The following is an 18,444-nucleotide window of genomic DNA, read 5'->3' on the forward strand; positions in this document are numbered from 1 at the left end:
ACACTGGCTGTCATATCTGAGCAGATTCAATGCATGTGCATTTTCAGTAAAAGAGAAGTAAGAAATCATATTATGTTGAAAGGGCCAGGTTAAATTGCTTTAATAGAAGAGGAAGGCTTCCCTCTCGCATATTTTATACTGCCCAGCAAGGAACCTCTTCATATCCAAAATGCACCTTTTTTTGCTGGGCAAAGCTTTTTTTTTAGTATTATAGATACTGTTTTCTGAGCAGTACTTAAAATCACACTTCACAGCACTCGAATGCAACACATTTAAATGTGAAACTGAACCAGTCTTACTCTTTTAAGCTGCTGACAAATTCTCTATCAAAAAGCCATAGAAGATGAATTAATTTAACAGATGGACATAAGTGTGATGTTGGCCACAAACAATAGCTTTCATCTCTCATAGGCAGCATTACATTCTTTTGTTAAGCACCTCACTGTGCTCTAATTATTGAATGTCTTTTAGTCCCAAAGCTCCCTAGAAGTAGGTCATAAAATATTATGCCCCGCCAATGGATGCTGCAAATCTTTGTCAAAAGTTTGCCAGAAGTATTGAGAAATTCCTGAAAGGACAAGGAGAGAAGGCTAAATGCATTCAGCTAAAAGCTCAGGAATACCACAGGGATGTAACTTTTGGACATTTTTTAATACTATCATTACTTTGGGCTACTTAGTGCAGTGATAATTTACTAAATAGGAGCAATTTACTAAAGAGACTCCAGAAATGTAAAAGAATTATTGCACCTCTGAAATACGTACACAGCATTTGCGCTGAAAAGATGACCCAGCGTTTTCCAATAAAGTTGATTTACTACTTAATGCACATCTGAAACAGCGTAGTGTTGGTTCAGAGAGCAGTTTGTAGCAATTTGATTTACACTAATCAAATGAAATGGTGCATTTTCCTGACACGTAAATGAAGTACACATTTTTTAAAAACTTACTTAAGAAAATAGCTATTCGAGATATTTCGTCATGATGGAAGCTAGCAGACATTTCACACTTACATTAAATTGATGAAGTTTAGTTGTCTCTAAAGATACGTCTTTGTAATCATCCATCTTGTAAGTTTACTTTAAGAAATTAAAAGTTCATCCTTCTAATTTTATTTAACTTCACATCAAAAATATTTTTAAATATATAAGCGACATGGAGGGTAGAATGAGAAAGTCCAGCCAAATACAAGTTCTAAAAGGAAAGAAAATATTATCTAAGAAATGATGCCATTAAATGTTTTTCTTAAAAAGATGGACTGGGTGTGTGTGTGAGGGCAGAAATTTTATAAAATTTATGTCCCACACACAGGTACTGAGCACCTGCTATATGCCAAGCATGGTGCTAGGTGCTTGAAATGCAAAATTGCATACAACATGGTCCTTTAATTTAACAAATTCATATTTATTATTGGAGATAACTTGGCATTACTGAATCATCTAAGAGGGCATCCAAACCAGATCTGGCAGTTTAGAGAGATCTCCCGAAGCCTGAGTTGAGCTGGAAGAACAAATAGTTAGTTGTTTTTCAGGTTAATAGTAGTGTGTATCTGTTTAGGGCCAAGGGACAATGTGTCTAGAGGGTATTCCAGGCAGGAAATAAGGCTTAGAAAGAAGCATGGGTATATGAGCATGTCCTCCAGATAGGGTAGGACCTAGTGCGGTGGGAGAGTAGAGAGCAGATGGGGAGAGGTGAGACAGAGCAGGGTGGGAGTGGGTAAGCAGATGTCACAGCATGAAGGACTCACAGGCTTTGCCAAAGAACCCAGGACTAATTCTGAGGGTCCTGAGGAACTATAGAAGGCTCTCAAGCAAGTCAGCAACATGATTATATTTGTCTTTTAGGAAGAGAAGTGAAGAATTGAGATGGGTTAAAAAAAAAAAAAAAAAAAAATGGAGGCAGGGAGATACATTACAAGGGGTTGTAGTAAAAGTCAAGATGTAAACTAAGTCATTCACAGTAGAAGAGAGAGATTTGACAGATATTAAAGTGGTAGAATCAAGTTCAACTCAAGGTGGGTTCTATGTGACAGATGAGTGAGAGGTAGGACTTAAGTACAAAGTCCAGTTTGGGCTGTGTATGTGTGTGAGAGATAACTAGAGGGTAACATTGACAGTAACCAAAAAATAAGAAAGAGGAGGGGCAAGTTTGGGGAGAAAGATGATACTTATATTGTGTTTAATGCAAATCTGGAGCTCATTGGAGAGATTTGGGCTGGGATATAGATTTTTAAGTCATTGGAATAAAGAAGATCATTAAACTTATGTATGTGCAAGATATTTAGGGAAAATACACGGAGAAGAAAAACAGCTCAAGGCAGGACTATGAGGGGAAAATAAAAACATAAGTACTATTGAAGAAATGCAAATCTATAGAGCAGACTTTAAAAAAGACATCCAGAAAAGCCCAAGAAAAGGAAAAATGCTTGAAAGAATTTCAAGAAATTCAAAGTCATTTAATTATTTAAGGTTTGCAGTGAAGTAAATTAACATAAGGATTGAAGAAAGTTCATTGGAATAAAGAAGAAGTTTCAAGAGAGGATGGGGTTGGGGAGACCTGATGGCAATGGGCTGGAGAAGGAAAAGGAGAAGAGAAAATTATACCAGTAAGTGTAAGCAAGCAAGAGCAGGAAAGTGTAGCAGTTACAGAAGGAGGTAGGACCAAGGGATGTTTCTATTTTTAAGAAGAGAGAGGTTTGAACAAGTTTATATTTTGAGAATGAAAATGAAATGAAATGAAAACATGACAGAGGTTGAAGACAGAACCAAAAGAGAAGATGGTGATGGCTCAGTCTCTGAGTAGGCAGGTAATGGTGCTACCCAGGGAAGGAAGAGGCAGAGCTACCACTGCAAGGAACAAAGGGGGAAGAAGAGATTTGGATGCAGACAAGTTTAAAAGTTAGGAGGATTGAGGCATTGGGTGGGGGTGGGCTGGGGCAAATCACACAGTAGTGAATAGATTGGTGTTATTGCAAGTGAATGGTCTCTAACTCCAGCCAGATCTCAGCACTGCCTGAAAATCCACTTGTGTGTCTTTAGTCAGGTCCCTTAACCCCTGAGTGGAATAACTCTGAGGATAATATTCTGCACTGACTCTTAGATTTTTCCATTTTACCCAGATTTTACCTACAGTGGTAACTTGTTTGATAACACATGCTTTAATGCATGTGTCCCCTTTCCTGTGTCACTTCCCCACTCCCCACTAATGTTTCCTGGAATCACATTCCAAATAAACAATTTTTATTCAGATCCTTTTTGCAGGTTTGGTTTCTGGGGAAGCTCAAACTAAAATAAATAAGGCGCATAATGCCTGGCAAATAATAAGCACTCGATAAATTTTTTATATGTAAATCATAAGGGGAATAAATTATATTGTCTATATAAGGTGCTTAGTTAGTTCCTGGCACATAGAATGTGCTCCCTAAGTAGCCATGTTGTTGGGAACTGGGAAAGGCTATTTAGTTTCTAGGATCTGTGCCATGTAGAGTTTAGGAGAATGACCAGCTTCTACCTGGGATGAATCAAGAGAAGCAGATGCCACCAGAAAGAGCCAGGCAGAGAGATGGAGGCAGTATTCATAGAGTGGTTGAGGAATGAAAGGTAGTTCCACATGAAACAAGGCTTTTTTAGGCTGCTGTGGCACATTTGGGAGGTCAGTAGGGAAAGAGCAGAGAATGTACATGTGAGCAGAGGAAGATATAGAGAGATAAGTAGAGGTTTTCATTTGGGATGGGTGATCAGGGATGACTGAAATGAGGCAGAGTGGGATGAACTGACCCCATGGTACCACATAAAGTTGCTTCACTCTATCCCAGGCTGAGACTCTAAACCTAATGGAGCTAGCAGTTGACAGAAGGAGCTGGAGTTTGGAAGCTGAGCCCATTAGTCAGACATAGCGTTACTGAATCCAAGCCCATATACTGCTTCCTTCACAACAGGCCAATAATTAAGAAACAGGGTGCTGGGGCAAGGAATAGTGACTTTATTTGGAAAGCCAGCAGACTGAGAAGATGGTGGGCTAGTGTCCCAAAGAACCATCTTACTCAACTTAGAATTCACACTTCTTTTATACTGAAAGGGAGAGGGTGTGGATGGTTCCTGTTGCGGGCCAGACCCCAGAGGGGATATCATTATCCTTGCAGCTATCCACCTAGGCCTGGTCAAGATGTTCCTGTAAACCTCCAGCAAAACAAAGGTTATTCTCTGTTCTGCAACTTTTTATCTCTATATGGATGAAAAGTGTTATACCTTTAAAGGTCAACCCTGGAAGGCAGAGCCTTGAGAAAGGGCTATTATGTATATTTCAGGCTATAGGCAACATTCTTTTACTGTTGGAGACAAAGGCACAGAGCCAGCAAGACTAAGCACAGGCAACAGAGCACAAAGGTTAGGGCTAAAGGAATATTTCCAATATGGAGTCAGGTTTGTTCTTCTCTATTACAGTTGTAATATACATTGACAGATGGGTGTCTGCAGGTTTAACCAGGACAAGCAGTGATAACCTAAAGGAAGAAAAACAGAGCATGTTCATTAACCTGAGTCTTCTCTTGGTTCTATTGTACATAATAATCATTCCTAGGCTGATGTAACTTCCTGTGCCTTGAGAGTAATAGTCTGTAATTACAAGCAAATATGTACCAAGTTCCTAGTATTGCAAAAGCAATTATGTGCAGTGATTCCTTAAATACTCCATTAGAGAAATTTGAACACAGACATGGGGATAAAGGGGAGAATTTAGTCCCTACCAGTAGAATATAAATTCAAGCCTATGAAATAAGCCCTGTGTGCTGCCTTGGTGAGCTGCAGTGAAATGATGATTCATCAAGCATTTATTTTGTACCTATCACATGCTGGGAGCTTCACTTACATTGTTGCATTTATGAAATGTCTTCAGGTAGGAAACAGTGCAGGTGTCGCAGTTTTAGCTGCAGTTTTGCGGTCTGGATTTCTTTTGGTCGTGCAGCATTTCAGCAGTCAGGAAGAGAAGGTAAAGCTCCACTGCTTCCTCAAGGCAGTGACAATTAGAGGATATTGCTACCTCCCTCTATCTAGCTGTGACAATCTCCCATTCCACCCTGAAGTCCTCTCAACCCCTCATCACATATTGTATGCCTCTAAGGTGATGAATTGTAGAAATAAGGGAAAACAGAGGAGAAAGGCTGAAATAAGATTTTAAAGAGAGAAAAAATGTGAGACAAGAAAAGAAAAAGTAAAAATAAAAATGGAGACCCAGGAGTGACAAAAACATTATATAGAAAATAAGAAAAAGATGGTGTTTGAAAATGAGCTCTTTGCTTATGTCAGGATGCTTATTTCTACACCTAAAGCACACATTCAACCTAGATGACAAAATAGCATGTAATCTAGTCACATGGGGGAAAGGAAGTTGCAGATATTTTTCCAAAGCCATTATGTAAGGCAGAGGCCTTACATTTCTACTCCTATTCAGAATAATCTCACAAGTCAGAGAAGGTGGAAACAATGTTCAGTGTTTGTAAAACTGTGGTTGAAGAAAGCTAGGTTCTGATTTCAGAATCCAAATCACAAGCTCTTTGCATTTAATTGTGACAAAAATGGAGGGTTTTTATTAGGTAGGTGTTCGTAGAGGAAAATTCAAATAAGCATTAGGGGATTTTAAACCCCTGATGAGGTAGTTACCTGCTGCATTATTTAGAACACTTGGGACTCCAACTTCTGCCCTTTTGTGTGCCAAGCTGCCGCTGACTGATGTAAGAGCTTCAGAATTTCTCCCTTAGGAGGTATAATCAATGAAAATCCTTTACGAAGACTAGTCCCTGAGGTGTGTCCTCCCCCTGCTAGACATCTAAGGGATGATCTTTTTCACAAATCATATTAAGTCACTACCACAATAACAGTAATGCTCATTGTAAGTTGCTAAATTTTACAAGTTAATGAATGACGAGATGATGGCATAGGTCAATGGTACATGCTTATGTTTCAGAATTATGCTTAATTCTGATTAAGAGTTTGATTTGCATGTTACACCTCCACCTATCTGAATAAAAAGGCGATGAGAGTGGAGGCACCAAACATTATTAGAACTCCACAATTATATTACATTTTTGCGTAAAATGGAATGAAACTTTCTGATGTCTCATAATTACTACAGTGTATTAGCAAAATTTTATTATGCAATTACAACATTAGCTACAACAAACATAAATATTTCTATGTGTTCTTGATTAGAGCACTTTCATAATCACTGTTCACTTGTGTATAAATAGTTTACATACAACTAGAAGCACTTTATATGAATTAAATTAAGATAAAAGTGGGATTTCAAACTTTTAAGTTTGCTTTTTCTACGAATGGAAATTATTATATGGACAGTAAAAGGGATAAAACTGACATTGCACCGCAGTATAACCTGGTGGCTCTAAGTGCCTTGACCTGGGTTCAACTCCTTGCCCTGCCACCTATTAGCCATGACACCAGGAACAAGTTGTTTCACCTGTCTGTCCCTCAGTTTTCATATCAATAAAATAGGAGTGCCAACTATAGTGAAAACACTTTCTAGGCTTGTTGTACAAATGAAATGCATTGATAGATCATGCCACTTAGAACAGCACCTGACACATAATAAGCACGGCATGAATGATGGTGATTAATACCACTATTATTGCTTGATTGTCAGAGGAGCTATTAATCTAAATCATCAAGATTAGGGTCTTTAATAAGCTTTCTCCAAAGATCCCAAAGAACTCTAGGTAGGCAAGGCAAGTAATCAACAGAAAAAATTTTTTTCCCTTAGCGATGCAAAGTAGCAGCGTGCTGAAACAGTTATGGCAAGTCAGTGCTAAAGGCCTGACTCCCATTCAGATAGCATAATGAAACAATGGTAGGAGTAGGAGAAGCAGGAGGAGTCTGCCAAAGAAGGAAAACTCTTCATCCCTCTCCTCCCTGAGGAAGTCTTCCACCCTTTCCTCACTCCTCTTCTAGAAAGAAATCTAAGGGCTCAGAGTTGAGGAATTTACTGAGGCCATCTTTATCAGTGGGGGAAGGGGAAATGGGACCACTGCTCATTGGCTTCCTCTTGTAGCACAAGGAAGGGGCTGGTCCAGAACCTATTTTCTTGAAGCAAAACCATCACTTGCATTCTCTTCTTCAGTCCCTGCATTTTTTTCTGCTTATTTTTATTTTATTTTATTTTTTTTGAAGTATAGTTGATTTACAATCTTTCAGGTGTACAGCAAAGTGATTCAGATATATATATATATATTTTTAAATATATATTCTTTTTCAGATTCTTTTCCATTATAGGTTATTACAAGATATTGAATATAGTCCCCTGTGCTATACAGTAGGTCCTTGTTGTTTATCTATTTTATATATAGTAGTCAGTATCTGTTAATCCCAAATTCCAGATTTATCCCTCCCCTGCTCCTTTCCCCTTTGGTAACCATAAGTCTGTTTTCTATGTCTGTGAGTCTGTTTCTGTTTTGTAAATAAGTTCTTTTGTATAATATTTTTTAGATTCCACATGTAAGTGATATCATATGATATTTGTCTTTGACTTACTTCACTTAGTATGATAATCTCTAGGTCCATATAATAATCTCTAGGTCCATATACATATGATATGTACATATATCATATGTATACATATACAGTGGCGTATTACTCAACCATAAGAAAGAATGAAATGATGCCATTTGCAGCAACATGGATGGATCTAGAGATTCTTCTGTCCTTTCTGCAGCCAACCAAAGTATGGTGAAATCCTGCTTCAGGGCGTTAGGCATAGCGAAAATAAAGGCCCTTGGGCTATGTGCTACAGTCCAGTTTACCAGAGCATTGCTTGGACTTCAGGATAGGAGCCCAGCTAACAGTGAAGTGATAATCTGCTTACTTGGACTATCATTCCTTGCTTGTAGCTATATCTTCCATTTGGTTGTGGTCTGGAGTAGGATTTGGACACTCCTAAATCCTTTCACAAATCCCATCTAAAAACACCCCAATCCCAACACAATCCCTAACGTCACCTAATGATGTTAAGAAATAGGTCCATTGAGAAAAAGTAACCTGCCCAGGGTTACATGGTAGTTAGTGGTAGCCCTGTGGCTTGAAGTCAAGTTTCCTGACTCCCATTTTAGTGTTCAAAAATTTGATTAAATAGTTATAATAAGATGGACAAAATACAGAAAACTTCCAACAACTTGAAATATACAGGCCTACCTCAGAGATATTGTGAGTTCAGTTCCAGACCATGGCAATAAAGCAAATATTGCGATAAAGGGACTCACACAAATTTTCGGTTTTCTAGTACATATAAAAGTTATGTTTATACTCTGCTGTAGTCTGTTAAGTGTATAATAGCATTATGTCTAAAAAGCCAAATGTACATACCTTCATTCAAAATACTTTATTACTACAAAATGGTAACCATTGGGCTTCCCTGGTGGCTCAGTGGTTGAGAATCCGCCTGCCAATGCAGGCGGCACGGGTTCGAGCCCTGGTCTGGGAAGATCCCACATGCCGCGGAGCAACTGGGCCCGTGAGCCACAATTACTGAGCCTGCGCGTCTGGAGCCTGTGCTCCGCAACAAGAGAGGCCGCGATAGTGAGAGGCCCGCGCACCGCGATGAAGAGTGGCCCCCGCTCGCCGCAGCTAGAGGAAGCCCTCGCACAGACACGAAGACCCAACACAGCCATAAATTAATTAATTAATTAATTAATTAATTAATTAATTTAAAAAAATGGTAACCATCATCTGAGCCTTCAGTGAGTTGTAATCTTTTTGCTGGTGAAGGATTTTGCGTCGATTTTTATGCCTGCTGACTGCTCAGGGTGGTGTTTCCTGAGGGTTGGACTGGCTGTGGTCATTTCTTAAAATGGGACAGCAATGAAGTTTGACACATCTATCGACCCTTCCTTTTACAAATAATTTTTCTGTAGCAAGTAATGCTTTTTGATGGCATTTTACCCACAATAAAACTTCCTTCAAAACTGGAGTAAATCTTCTCAAACACTGCCACTGCTTTATCAACTAAGTTTATGCAATATTTTAAATCCTTTGTTGTCATTTTAACAATCTTCACAGCATCTTCACCAGGAGTAGATTCCATCTTAAGAAACCACTTTCTTTACTCATCCATAAGTAGAAACTCCTTGTTTGTTCAAGTTTTATCATGAGATTGCAACAATTCAGTCACATCTTCAGGCTCCACTTCTAATTCTAGTTCTCTTGCTATTTCCACCACCTCTGCAGTTACTTCCTTCCACTGAAACCTTCAACCCCTCAGTCATCCATAAGGTTTGGAATCACCTTCTTCAAAACTCCTGTTAATGTTGATATTTTGACTTCTTCCCATGAATCATAAATGTTCTAAATGACATCTAGAAAGGTGAATCCTTTCCAGAAGATTTTCAATTTAGTTTGCCCAGGTGCATCAGAGGAATCACTATCTTTGGCAGCTATATCCTTACAAAATGCATTTCTTAAAGAATAAAACTTGAAAGTCAGAATTACTCTTTAATCCATGGGTTGTGGGTTGGATGTTGTGTTAGCAGGCATGAACATAACATTAATCTTGTACATCTCCATCAGAGCTCTCGGGTGACCAGGTGCATTGCCAGTGAGCAGTAATATTTTGAAAGAAATCTTTTTGAGCAGTGGGTCTCAACAGTGGGCTTAAAATATCCAGTAAACCATGTTATAAACAGATGTACTGTCATCCAGGCTTTGCTGTTCTATTTATAGAGCAAGGCAGAGTAGATTTAGCATCATTCTGAAGGGCCCTAGGATATTCCAAGTGGTAAAGGAGCATTGGCTTCAACTTTAAGTTACCCCTAAAAAGAGAGCCAGCCTGTCCTTTGCAGCCAGACATTGACTTCTCCTCTCTAGCTATGAAAGGCCTAGATGGCATCTTCTTCAAGTGGAAGGCTGTTTCATAGACATCAAAAATCTGTTGCTTATTGTAGCCACCTTCATTGATTATCTTAGCTAGATCTTCTGGATAACTGGCTGCAGCTTACACATCAGCACTTGCTGCTTCACCTTGCACTTTGATGTTATAGAGACAGCTTCTTTTCTTAAATGTCATGAGCCAATCTCTGCTAGCTTCAAACTTTTCTTCTGCACCTTCCTAACCTCTCTTAGTCTTAATAGAATTGAAGAGAGTTGGGGCCTTGCTCTGGATTAGGCTTTGGCTTAAGGGAATGTTGCAGCTGGTTTGATCTTCTATCCAGACTACTAGAACTTTCTCCATATCAGCAATAAGGCTGTTTCACTTTCTTATCATTCATGTGTTCACTGGAGTAGCACTTTTAATTTCCTTCCAGAACCTTTTCTTTGCATTCACAACTTTGCTAACTGTTTGGCTGAAGAGGCCTAACTTTCAGCCTATCTAGGTTTTCAATATGCCTTCCTCAGATATTTCTCAAAGCTTAAACATTTCTTGCTTTTGATTTAAAGTGAGAGACGTATGACTCTTCCTTTCGCTTGAACACTCAAAGCCCATTGTGGGGTTATTAATTGGCTTAATTTCATTACTGTTTTGTCTCAGAGAATAGGGAGCCCTGAGGAAAGGGAGAGAGACAGGGGAATGGCTGTTCGGTGAAGCAGACAGAATACAAACAACACTTATAAATGAAGTTTGCCATCTTACATGGGCACTGTTTGTGGTACCCCAAAACATTTACAATAGTAACATCAAAGATCACTGATCACAGATCACCAAAACAAATATGATAATAATGAAAAAGTTTGAAGTTGGGAGAATTACCAACGTGTGACATGGAGATACGAAGCGAGCAAATTCTATTGGAAAAATGGCACAGATAGACTTGGTCTACACAGGCTTGTCACAAACCTTCAATGTGTAAAAAACACAATATATGCAAAGCACAATAAAACAAGATAGTCCTATCATTTTTACAGTGCACAAGCATACAGTCTGCTTTTGTATAGAACTGAAGTCTTAGCCAAGCTTTACTTTTTTCTTCCAAAATCCTTTTCATGTTCTTAGCCAGATTCCCACTTAGGCAATTACATCCTGTTCATATAAACTGTCTTTATATCTCATTTGGACAGAGCACACTTCCATCTAATTTGTCTTGCTCTCCTAACTGGCTTTGCAGGCTTTTTGTGTGAGCTTGGAATTTCTGTGCTTCTTCTCTGCACTCCAGTACATCCTTAGGGAGCCATCAAATAAATTAGTTTTTTCAGTGTGCTAAATGGTACCCTGGTGCCCTGAAAGAGTTAATTCACCTCGGATAGGTGAGCAGTTATTCACTCAAGAACCATGACTGTGACTGACCCAAAGGGAGCGGTAACAATCCAGGCATATGGCCGATTAGCCACATGCTGGCTCAGCAGACATTCAGTAGGTAGGTACCCAACCATTGTTTATGCCCCATTGGAAGTGACTCAACCATGGAGAACATGTGACTGGTTCAGCTGAGTCCCAGGTCACCCTAGGTGTAGAGGTGAGAAGTAGTTCTGCCTAAGAACACCTACTTAGATTTACATCTGACTTCTGAGGGATGAGGAGGGCTCTGTTTTTGTTTACAACCAGCCCTCGGGACTCCTGAGTATACACATTGGTTCTGCAATGGCCCTGCCCAGATAGGATATCGTATTCCACAAAGGAGCATCTCAGGGGTTCCAACTGAAGGAAAAAATAAGTAATTATGGGGTGTTATTCCATCCTCTAGTACTATTCAATAGAAATATAATGTAAACCACATATATAATTTAAAATTTTCTAGTACTATATTAAGAAGATTGAAAATAAATAGGTAAAATTAATTTTAATCATATATTTTATTTATATTCACAATATTGTCATTTCAACATGAAATACGTATTATTAATGAGATATTTTACATTCTTTTGTTTGTACAAAGTCCTTGAAATATGGTGTGTATTTTACAGTTGAAGTACATCTCATTTCAGTACCAGTCACCTTTCAAGTGGTCCATAGTCACATGTGGTGATGGCTGCCATATTGGCAGCGCAGCTCTAAAGGTGGTCTGAATTGGTATAGCCTTGGAAAGGACCACATTTTGCTCTCTTCCCTACCTGTTTGTTTTTTTTTTCTTTTTTTTTTTTTTTGGCCAGGAAAATCCAAATCCCCTGAGCTTGCTCAATTCTTTGTAAGTTTGGTCCTGCATCTTCAGAATGTTCTACAGACTTGACCAGTTTTCATAAATGTTTGCACTGTGGGACACTTGTATGCTTTTTTATCTCAATTCCTGGCATAAAAGCCAGGCTGGAATATGATGAAAGTAGAGCTATAGCATTTCCAGACATGTGGAAACTAAGAGGAAAAGAATCTGTTTTTCTTTCTTTTTCCTTGAGGTAGAGGGGAGGTGAGAAATATTGGGAAAATTAAAATGGAGTTCAACAGTTTCATGAAACATTAAGAATCCACTATGAGCCAGGCCCTTATGGCACAAAGATGAAAAAAGCCATAACTGTAGCAATTGAGAAGATTGTAGTTTAGCGGAGAAGACTGTCCCAAGAATGATTTGATATGCTATAGAAGGTTAATGAGAGGTAAGCACAAGTTTTATTTGAGCAAACTGTGTGGTATTTAACCTAACCTGGGATACAAAGACACCTTCTTGGAGGAAATGGGAATAACAATAGTGAAAGCTTGGATGCCCCAGATGAGAATAACTAGAAGTAGAGCACCACCTGAAACCTAAAGCATGTACGTCATGCTATGAGCTGACTTTTTTCTGTAAGTGATGGGAAGCCATTGGGACTTTCTAAGGGAGTTACCGAATTAGGTTTGTGTTTTAGATGGATTACTCTGACTGCTTTATGGAGGGTGGATACAAGGGGTGGGAGAGGGGACATAGGAGCAGAATAGAGGAAAGGAGACAAAGTAGGGGGCTGATACAAAAGTGCAATGACTGACCAAGGGGGAGGGACTAGCCTAAGGCAATGGTAGATACACAGGAAGTAAAATCAGTAGGTCTGGGTAATTGGTTAGATCCAGGAGATAAGATTCAAAGCAACTAGGCAGAGATTTCAGGAAGAAAGTCAGCATAGAAGTGAAGATGGTTACTTTTATTTTTGAAAGGCCTGAACGTGCATCTGCAACATCGCCATGGACTTTACCAATAGGCAGTTACATACAGGTCTGATGCTTACTCATGTAGATAGTAAATAATACCTACTATTTACAGATCATTCAATGAGATCAAGGACTTTACATTTGTAACTCCATTTAATGGCCAAAGTGACCTTATGAGGCATAAATTATTACGATCAACTTTACAGATGTAGAAGATCAGGCATAAGTGTCACAGTTAGTAAGTTAATTGGATCACACAGGAGCCAGGATTAAAACTCCAGGCAGTCTGAACCCATAGCCTCCAATTGTACTCAAAATTTTATCCTAGTCATAATACCATAGGCTAAAACTCATGAGTGGCGATGATATCGCCCAAGATGAGGATGAAAAGAGATCAGTGGGTCAAGGACTAAACATTTTATCACTTATAATAAACTTGAAAGTGCATTGCTTTTCACATTTAAATATATGATAAATAACTTATTTGCTTACAAATTTACCATGTTTGGTTTGAAAGCTTGAAAGAATAGATTGTTAATAAATTATAACTTTATAAATTAGATGTTGCCCTTCTAACAGTTTTTAGTTATGAAGTAAGGTATAACTAATTACAATAATTTGATTTTAAATATTTTATATTAGTTTGTAACAAATGGTTCAATACTTACACTATCTAGGTTCTCTTTGTTTTTGCCAATTTATGAAGAAGCCAAATTTTAAGAAGAAAGGAAACTAATAATACTAAAAATTTAAACTTAAGACAATTTTAAGACCTGATAACTTCCATAGTGTTAAGTGGTCACACAAAACTATCACTGTCTGGAAAGAAACCTCTTCTGCCCACTGTCTGCCACCAATTTCCCCATCCTACCTCCCGCCATTTTTATCTTTTCAGTGGTAAGAAAATAAATGATTATGTTAAAAATCATTTAATGTAACTTTCCCATAGGATGATTATCTATGTCTATTTATTTTTATTGTCTTACTGTCATTATCAGAGCTTTTTGCTTGGTGCCCCACTTGAACATGGGTTCCAAAACCCAATGCTTTATAGGGCCCAAGGTCCCCACTCCTCCTCATGGCCTCCATTTCTGTTTTCTGTACCAAGAGTCTATTTAGATACTGTTAGATAGTTGCTGTTTGTATACAAATCAAGACACCACTTAGGACCCCAACACTGTCACCCACTCGCCTGAGCATTAATGATCACCCCCTTACACTAACGCTACCCTCACCCACTGAAGGTGGCCTGGCTAGAGCCCATTTGATATGACCTTTGAATGTTATAATTGGGTGACTCTCAAAGTCTAGCTCTTACAGCCTGATTAGGTCTCTGAGAAATGTTGTCATGTATTTCTAGCTTCCCTCTTTCGGTACCAGCCTGCCATGGAGTGCCCAACATGGCTCTTGGCAAAAGGTGTTTATACTTTTATTGTAATTGCTTTTAGCGTACAGGGACTATAATCACACAGTAGCATGTCTGTTATAGAAAATCTTACTATTTGCAGGCATTTCAGAAAGTGTTTTGAAGAAGTAAATTCTAGATGACAAAAGAAATGAACCTTTCCTATCTGCTTAAAACTCATAAAGCAAAATGATTTCTTTTTTGGTTAAAGAAACTGAAATATCCTTAATAATTCTACTGCTAGACTCTCTCCTAAAATTCAACTAACTAGGTTACAATTAAGTTGTTACAAGACTGATAACTATATATAGAATGATAAATTCATCAGCTAGGCCTTATTTAACACAACTGTCAAGACTCAGTCTTTTTTTTTTCTTCCTCTCAGCTGTGCCAATTAGCCTCCTCAATAACTCATATCTAATCTTAGGCAGGTTTGGAGCCTTTCTATTCATGAAGCTGGTCAGGTAGCTGCCCAGTTGACATTTTCTGAAGAAGCCCAGGTCTTACTAAAATCCTCTCATATGCCAGCCTTACAATGTATCTACAGTCAACATTAAGTAATGTTGGGAATAAAAATCAATGACTTACTTATCCAGTAGAGCTGCGATCCATTTGCATGAGTAACCGCACTTGTTTACCCTGATTACAACCTATTGTCACCATAACAAAAAGTATAATCTTTCATTTATTTTTAGAATAAACAAATACTTACTGAGTGATTATTGCCCATGCTCTAGGCACTGTGAAGGCCCTGAAGGTACATAAGAGAACATCACAACATGGATTAAGTCTCTACTCTTAATGAGTCTGTATTTTCATGTATACTGATGAGGGGGGAGAAGTATTGGATGGTGTATTAGTCAGGGTATAGGCTAGGTTATGCTATGGAAAAATATATCCCCCAAACTTCCTGGCTTTGGAAAACAACGCTTTATCTCTCACTGTCACTTCATGCCCTTTGCAAGTGAGTCCGGGCTTTGCTCCACATCTCTTCATTCTGGGATTAGGCTAATAGAGAAGCCACTATCTCCCAGGGAAAAAAACATTCTAGAGGGTCTTGCACTATTCATTTAATGCCTTGATCTAGAAGAGATATTGTTTCTTCTACTCCCAACTTGATGATCAGAATTTGTCATGGGAACTTATTCAAGTGCAAGGAGACAGACACAGCTGGGAGGCAGAGAACTGGAATATCCGTAGAGCTTTAATGACTTCCAGGGACATGCAAGTTCTGAAGTTGAGGGGAAGATAGGTAGGGGCCTTCAGTGTGGCGAGTATCCTAGGTCCCACAGAATAACATCTTTGGAGCTCTGGGCATCTGAGATGAAGCCTGAAAGATAAAAGTGCTGGAAAAGGGGATAAAGGAGCAGAGGAAGAAGAATTACAGTTATTGATTATCTACCCTGTTTCAGTCATTTTCATTTCACTATATTGTTTAAACATTTAAATTTAAGGGATTGAGGAGGAAAACAAAATGTTAGCAGTGAACAAGGAGCTAGAGGTATCCCAGAGGTAAACTAGACTCACTGAGCCATCTGATTTAGATTTAGTAACATGGTACCAGATATAACACGGTACATGCAAACTGATACCAACTAACTAGGTAAATGCATTTGTTAGAATGCTATGAAATTTAAATTTTTAGAGAAATTTGGGGAATAGTACACAATTACAGTCCATACTTGATTATCAGAAATAATTTTGGAGAATGGGTGGAAATAAAGTAGGTTACAGGTAACCCAAAACCACACACAGTTCAAATAAAACCACAGTCAATGCTTCATGACCTCAAAGCAGGTAACCCAGTTTGCAGATCGATCAAACGCTGAATAAACTAGAGTCGGGATCTAGGAAGATTTCATTTCTTAGCGAGGCTGAACAATTAGGTAATGACGAAATTGGAGTTGAAGGGCAGCTCTCCCAGATGCAGCAACTGAGGAGCCAGACTCTGGGTAGGGCTGTTAATAGAGTGGATCAAGTGTGCCAGACTTCAGGACTCCAGACCTGGAATCCTGTCCCCCGCCACTGCAGAGCTGATAATCAGGGCTTATGCCCCAGGGCTTGATTACATGCCCTGTGAGCAAAGTGACCTAATCCCAAATCTCTGCTGCACCTTAAACACCTCCATCTGAAAACGTGCTAATCCACAAACCCATTCCTCCATAGACCAGTTTATCCACCCTCAGATAATCAGGAATTAATTGTATGTGCACGTGTGTGTGCATTTTAATGCATCATAATTAGAAACAAAAGGAGCAATTTTCCACACTTGAAGGCCCAGAAATTCTATTTAGGATATAACAGAAACATTTCTTGATCCTCATCTTTTAATCCACATGTGAAAATACAAAGTGTATTGAAAAGTATCCCTACTAACTGCTTTCTATGCTCCCAAAGTTGACATTTTTAAGCCTTCTGAACCTGGTGATTATTTTCTAAGTGAACAAAAATTTACTTTTCAATGGATATTTTATCATTATTGTTAATTGACTCAAATAACATGTATTGAGCACCTGTTATACATCAAGCCAAAAACCATCCACTATATAATGGGTTATGGCTTTGTAATAAGAAATCTATATTCTTAATGCCAAGTATTTAGGACATTATAAGCAAAAACTGACAAGTGCAACACAAAACATACTAGGCATATAGCATTTAGAATAAAAACAATGCAGGGTAATGAATCAAAGGTTTATTTTCTAAAACAGCATGCTATAAAAACAGATTTTACAATAAAGGGCAATTTGATCAATGTGCCAAAATTTCAATCTTATTGAAATAGAGCTTTTCTGTTTGTGATAAAACAGTGAACTGATTAATAGCATCAGCCAGGACTTTTCAGTTTTCTTTGCAGGCTGAAACTTCTCTCCTCTTATCTAACCCAAGGGAGGTGTCTTAATCTAGAACATGGGTTGGCACAAACGGTGGCCTGTGAGCCAAATCCATGTCTCTAACTAAGAATGGCTTTTACATTTTTAAAAGATTATAAAAAGCAAAGACTATACAACAGAGACTGTATGTGACTCACAGAGTCTAAAATATTTACTAGCTAGCCCATTATAGAAAAAACTCACTGACCCCTATATATCTAGAATATTCCTAGACTCCTCTCTCTTCTTCATTCCTCAAATCTAATTTAGTGTCTGCCTCCTAATATCTCTGCCACAAGTGCTCTTTCTCCATTCCCCTTGCTATCTGCCCTAGATTATGACTCCATTGCCTCTTGGCTAATGTGGTTCTCTGCCTCCAATCTCAGCCTTTTCCAACCATCCACTATAATGTCACCTGAATAATCTTCTAAAGAATAGAAGTCACCATGTCCTTCTCAGTAAATCTTCTCTTGACATCCCACCACCACTACAACATACATATTACAGCTTGCTTCTGCTTCCCTGCATTTGTTCAGATGTCCATGCAACACACTTCACATCAAGCATTTATTTACAGATGTGCTTTCCCTTTAAGCTGGGAGCTCCCGTCAGGGTAGATACAGATATAACATCTGCCACGAAGAAGATGTGTGTCAAAGACTAAGTGAATGAATGAGTTTAATTCAGTGTTTTTTGAGTGTAGAAAAAGTTCCTAGGGTTCTGGATATCTTTGGAAGAGAAGAAGATAGGTATGTGCCACCAAGAGAATGTTTGGCAAAAAAATAGTAAAACTAGGAGAAATGAAAACCAACTTCTCATCTGCCTTTCATGCTAATGTTTCCTTTCGTGAATGCATTTGAATATATAAAATTTTTAAATGTTTAAATTATGCACAACACTAAGATGTGTACTTTACATGTTTTTCCAGTTATTTTTGTTTTATAAAGTGGGCATATGTGTGAATATAGAACTGAAAATTGACAGAATGGGTGCATTGTGTATGTGTGGAGAATAAGGATTGGAGGAAGGCAGGAAAACAGAAGGAAGATAGAAGAGCTTACCATTAGCTGCTTCCCTGCTTCTAACTTCTTTCCCCTAGCTCCAGAAAGAAGGCAATCTCCTT

This window comes from Eubalaena glacialis, chromosome 1 (genome assembly GCF_028564815.1).
Source record: "Eubalaena glacialis isolate mEubGla1 chromosome 1, mEubGla1.1.hap2.+ XY, whole genome shotgun sequence".
Lineage (NCBI taxonomy): Eukaryota > Metazoa > Chordata > Mammalia > Artiodactyla > Balaenidae > Eubalaena > Eubalaena glacialis.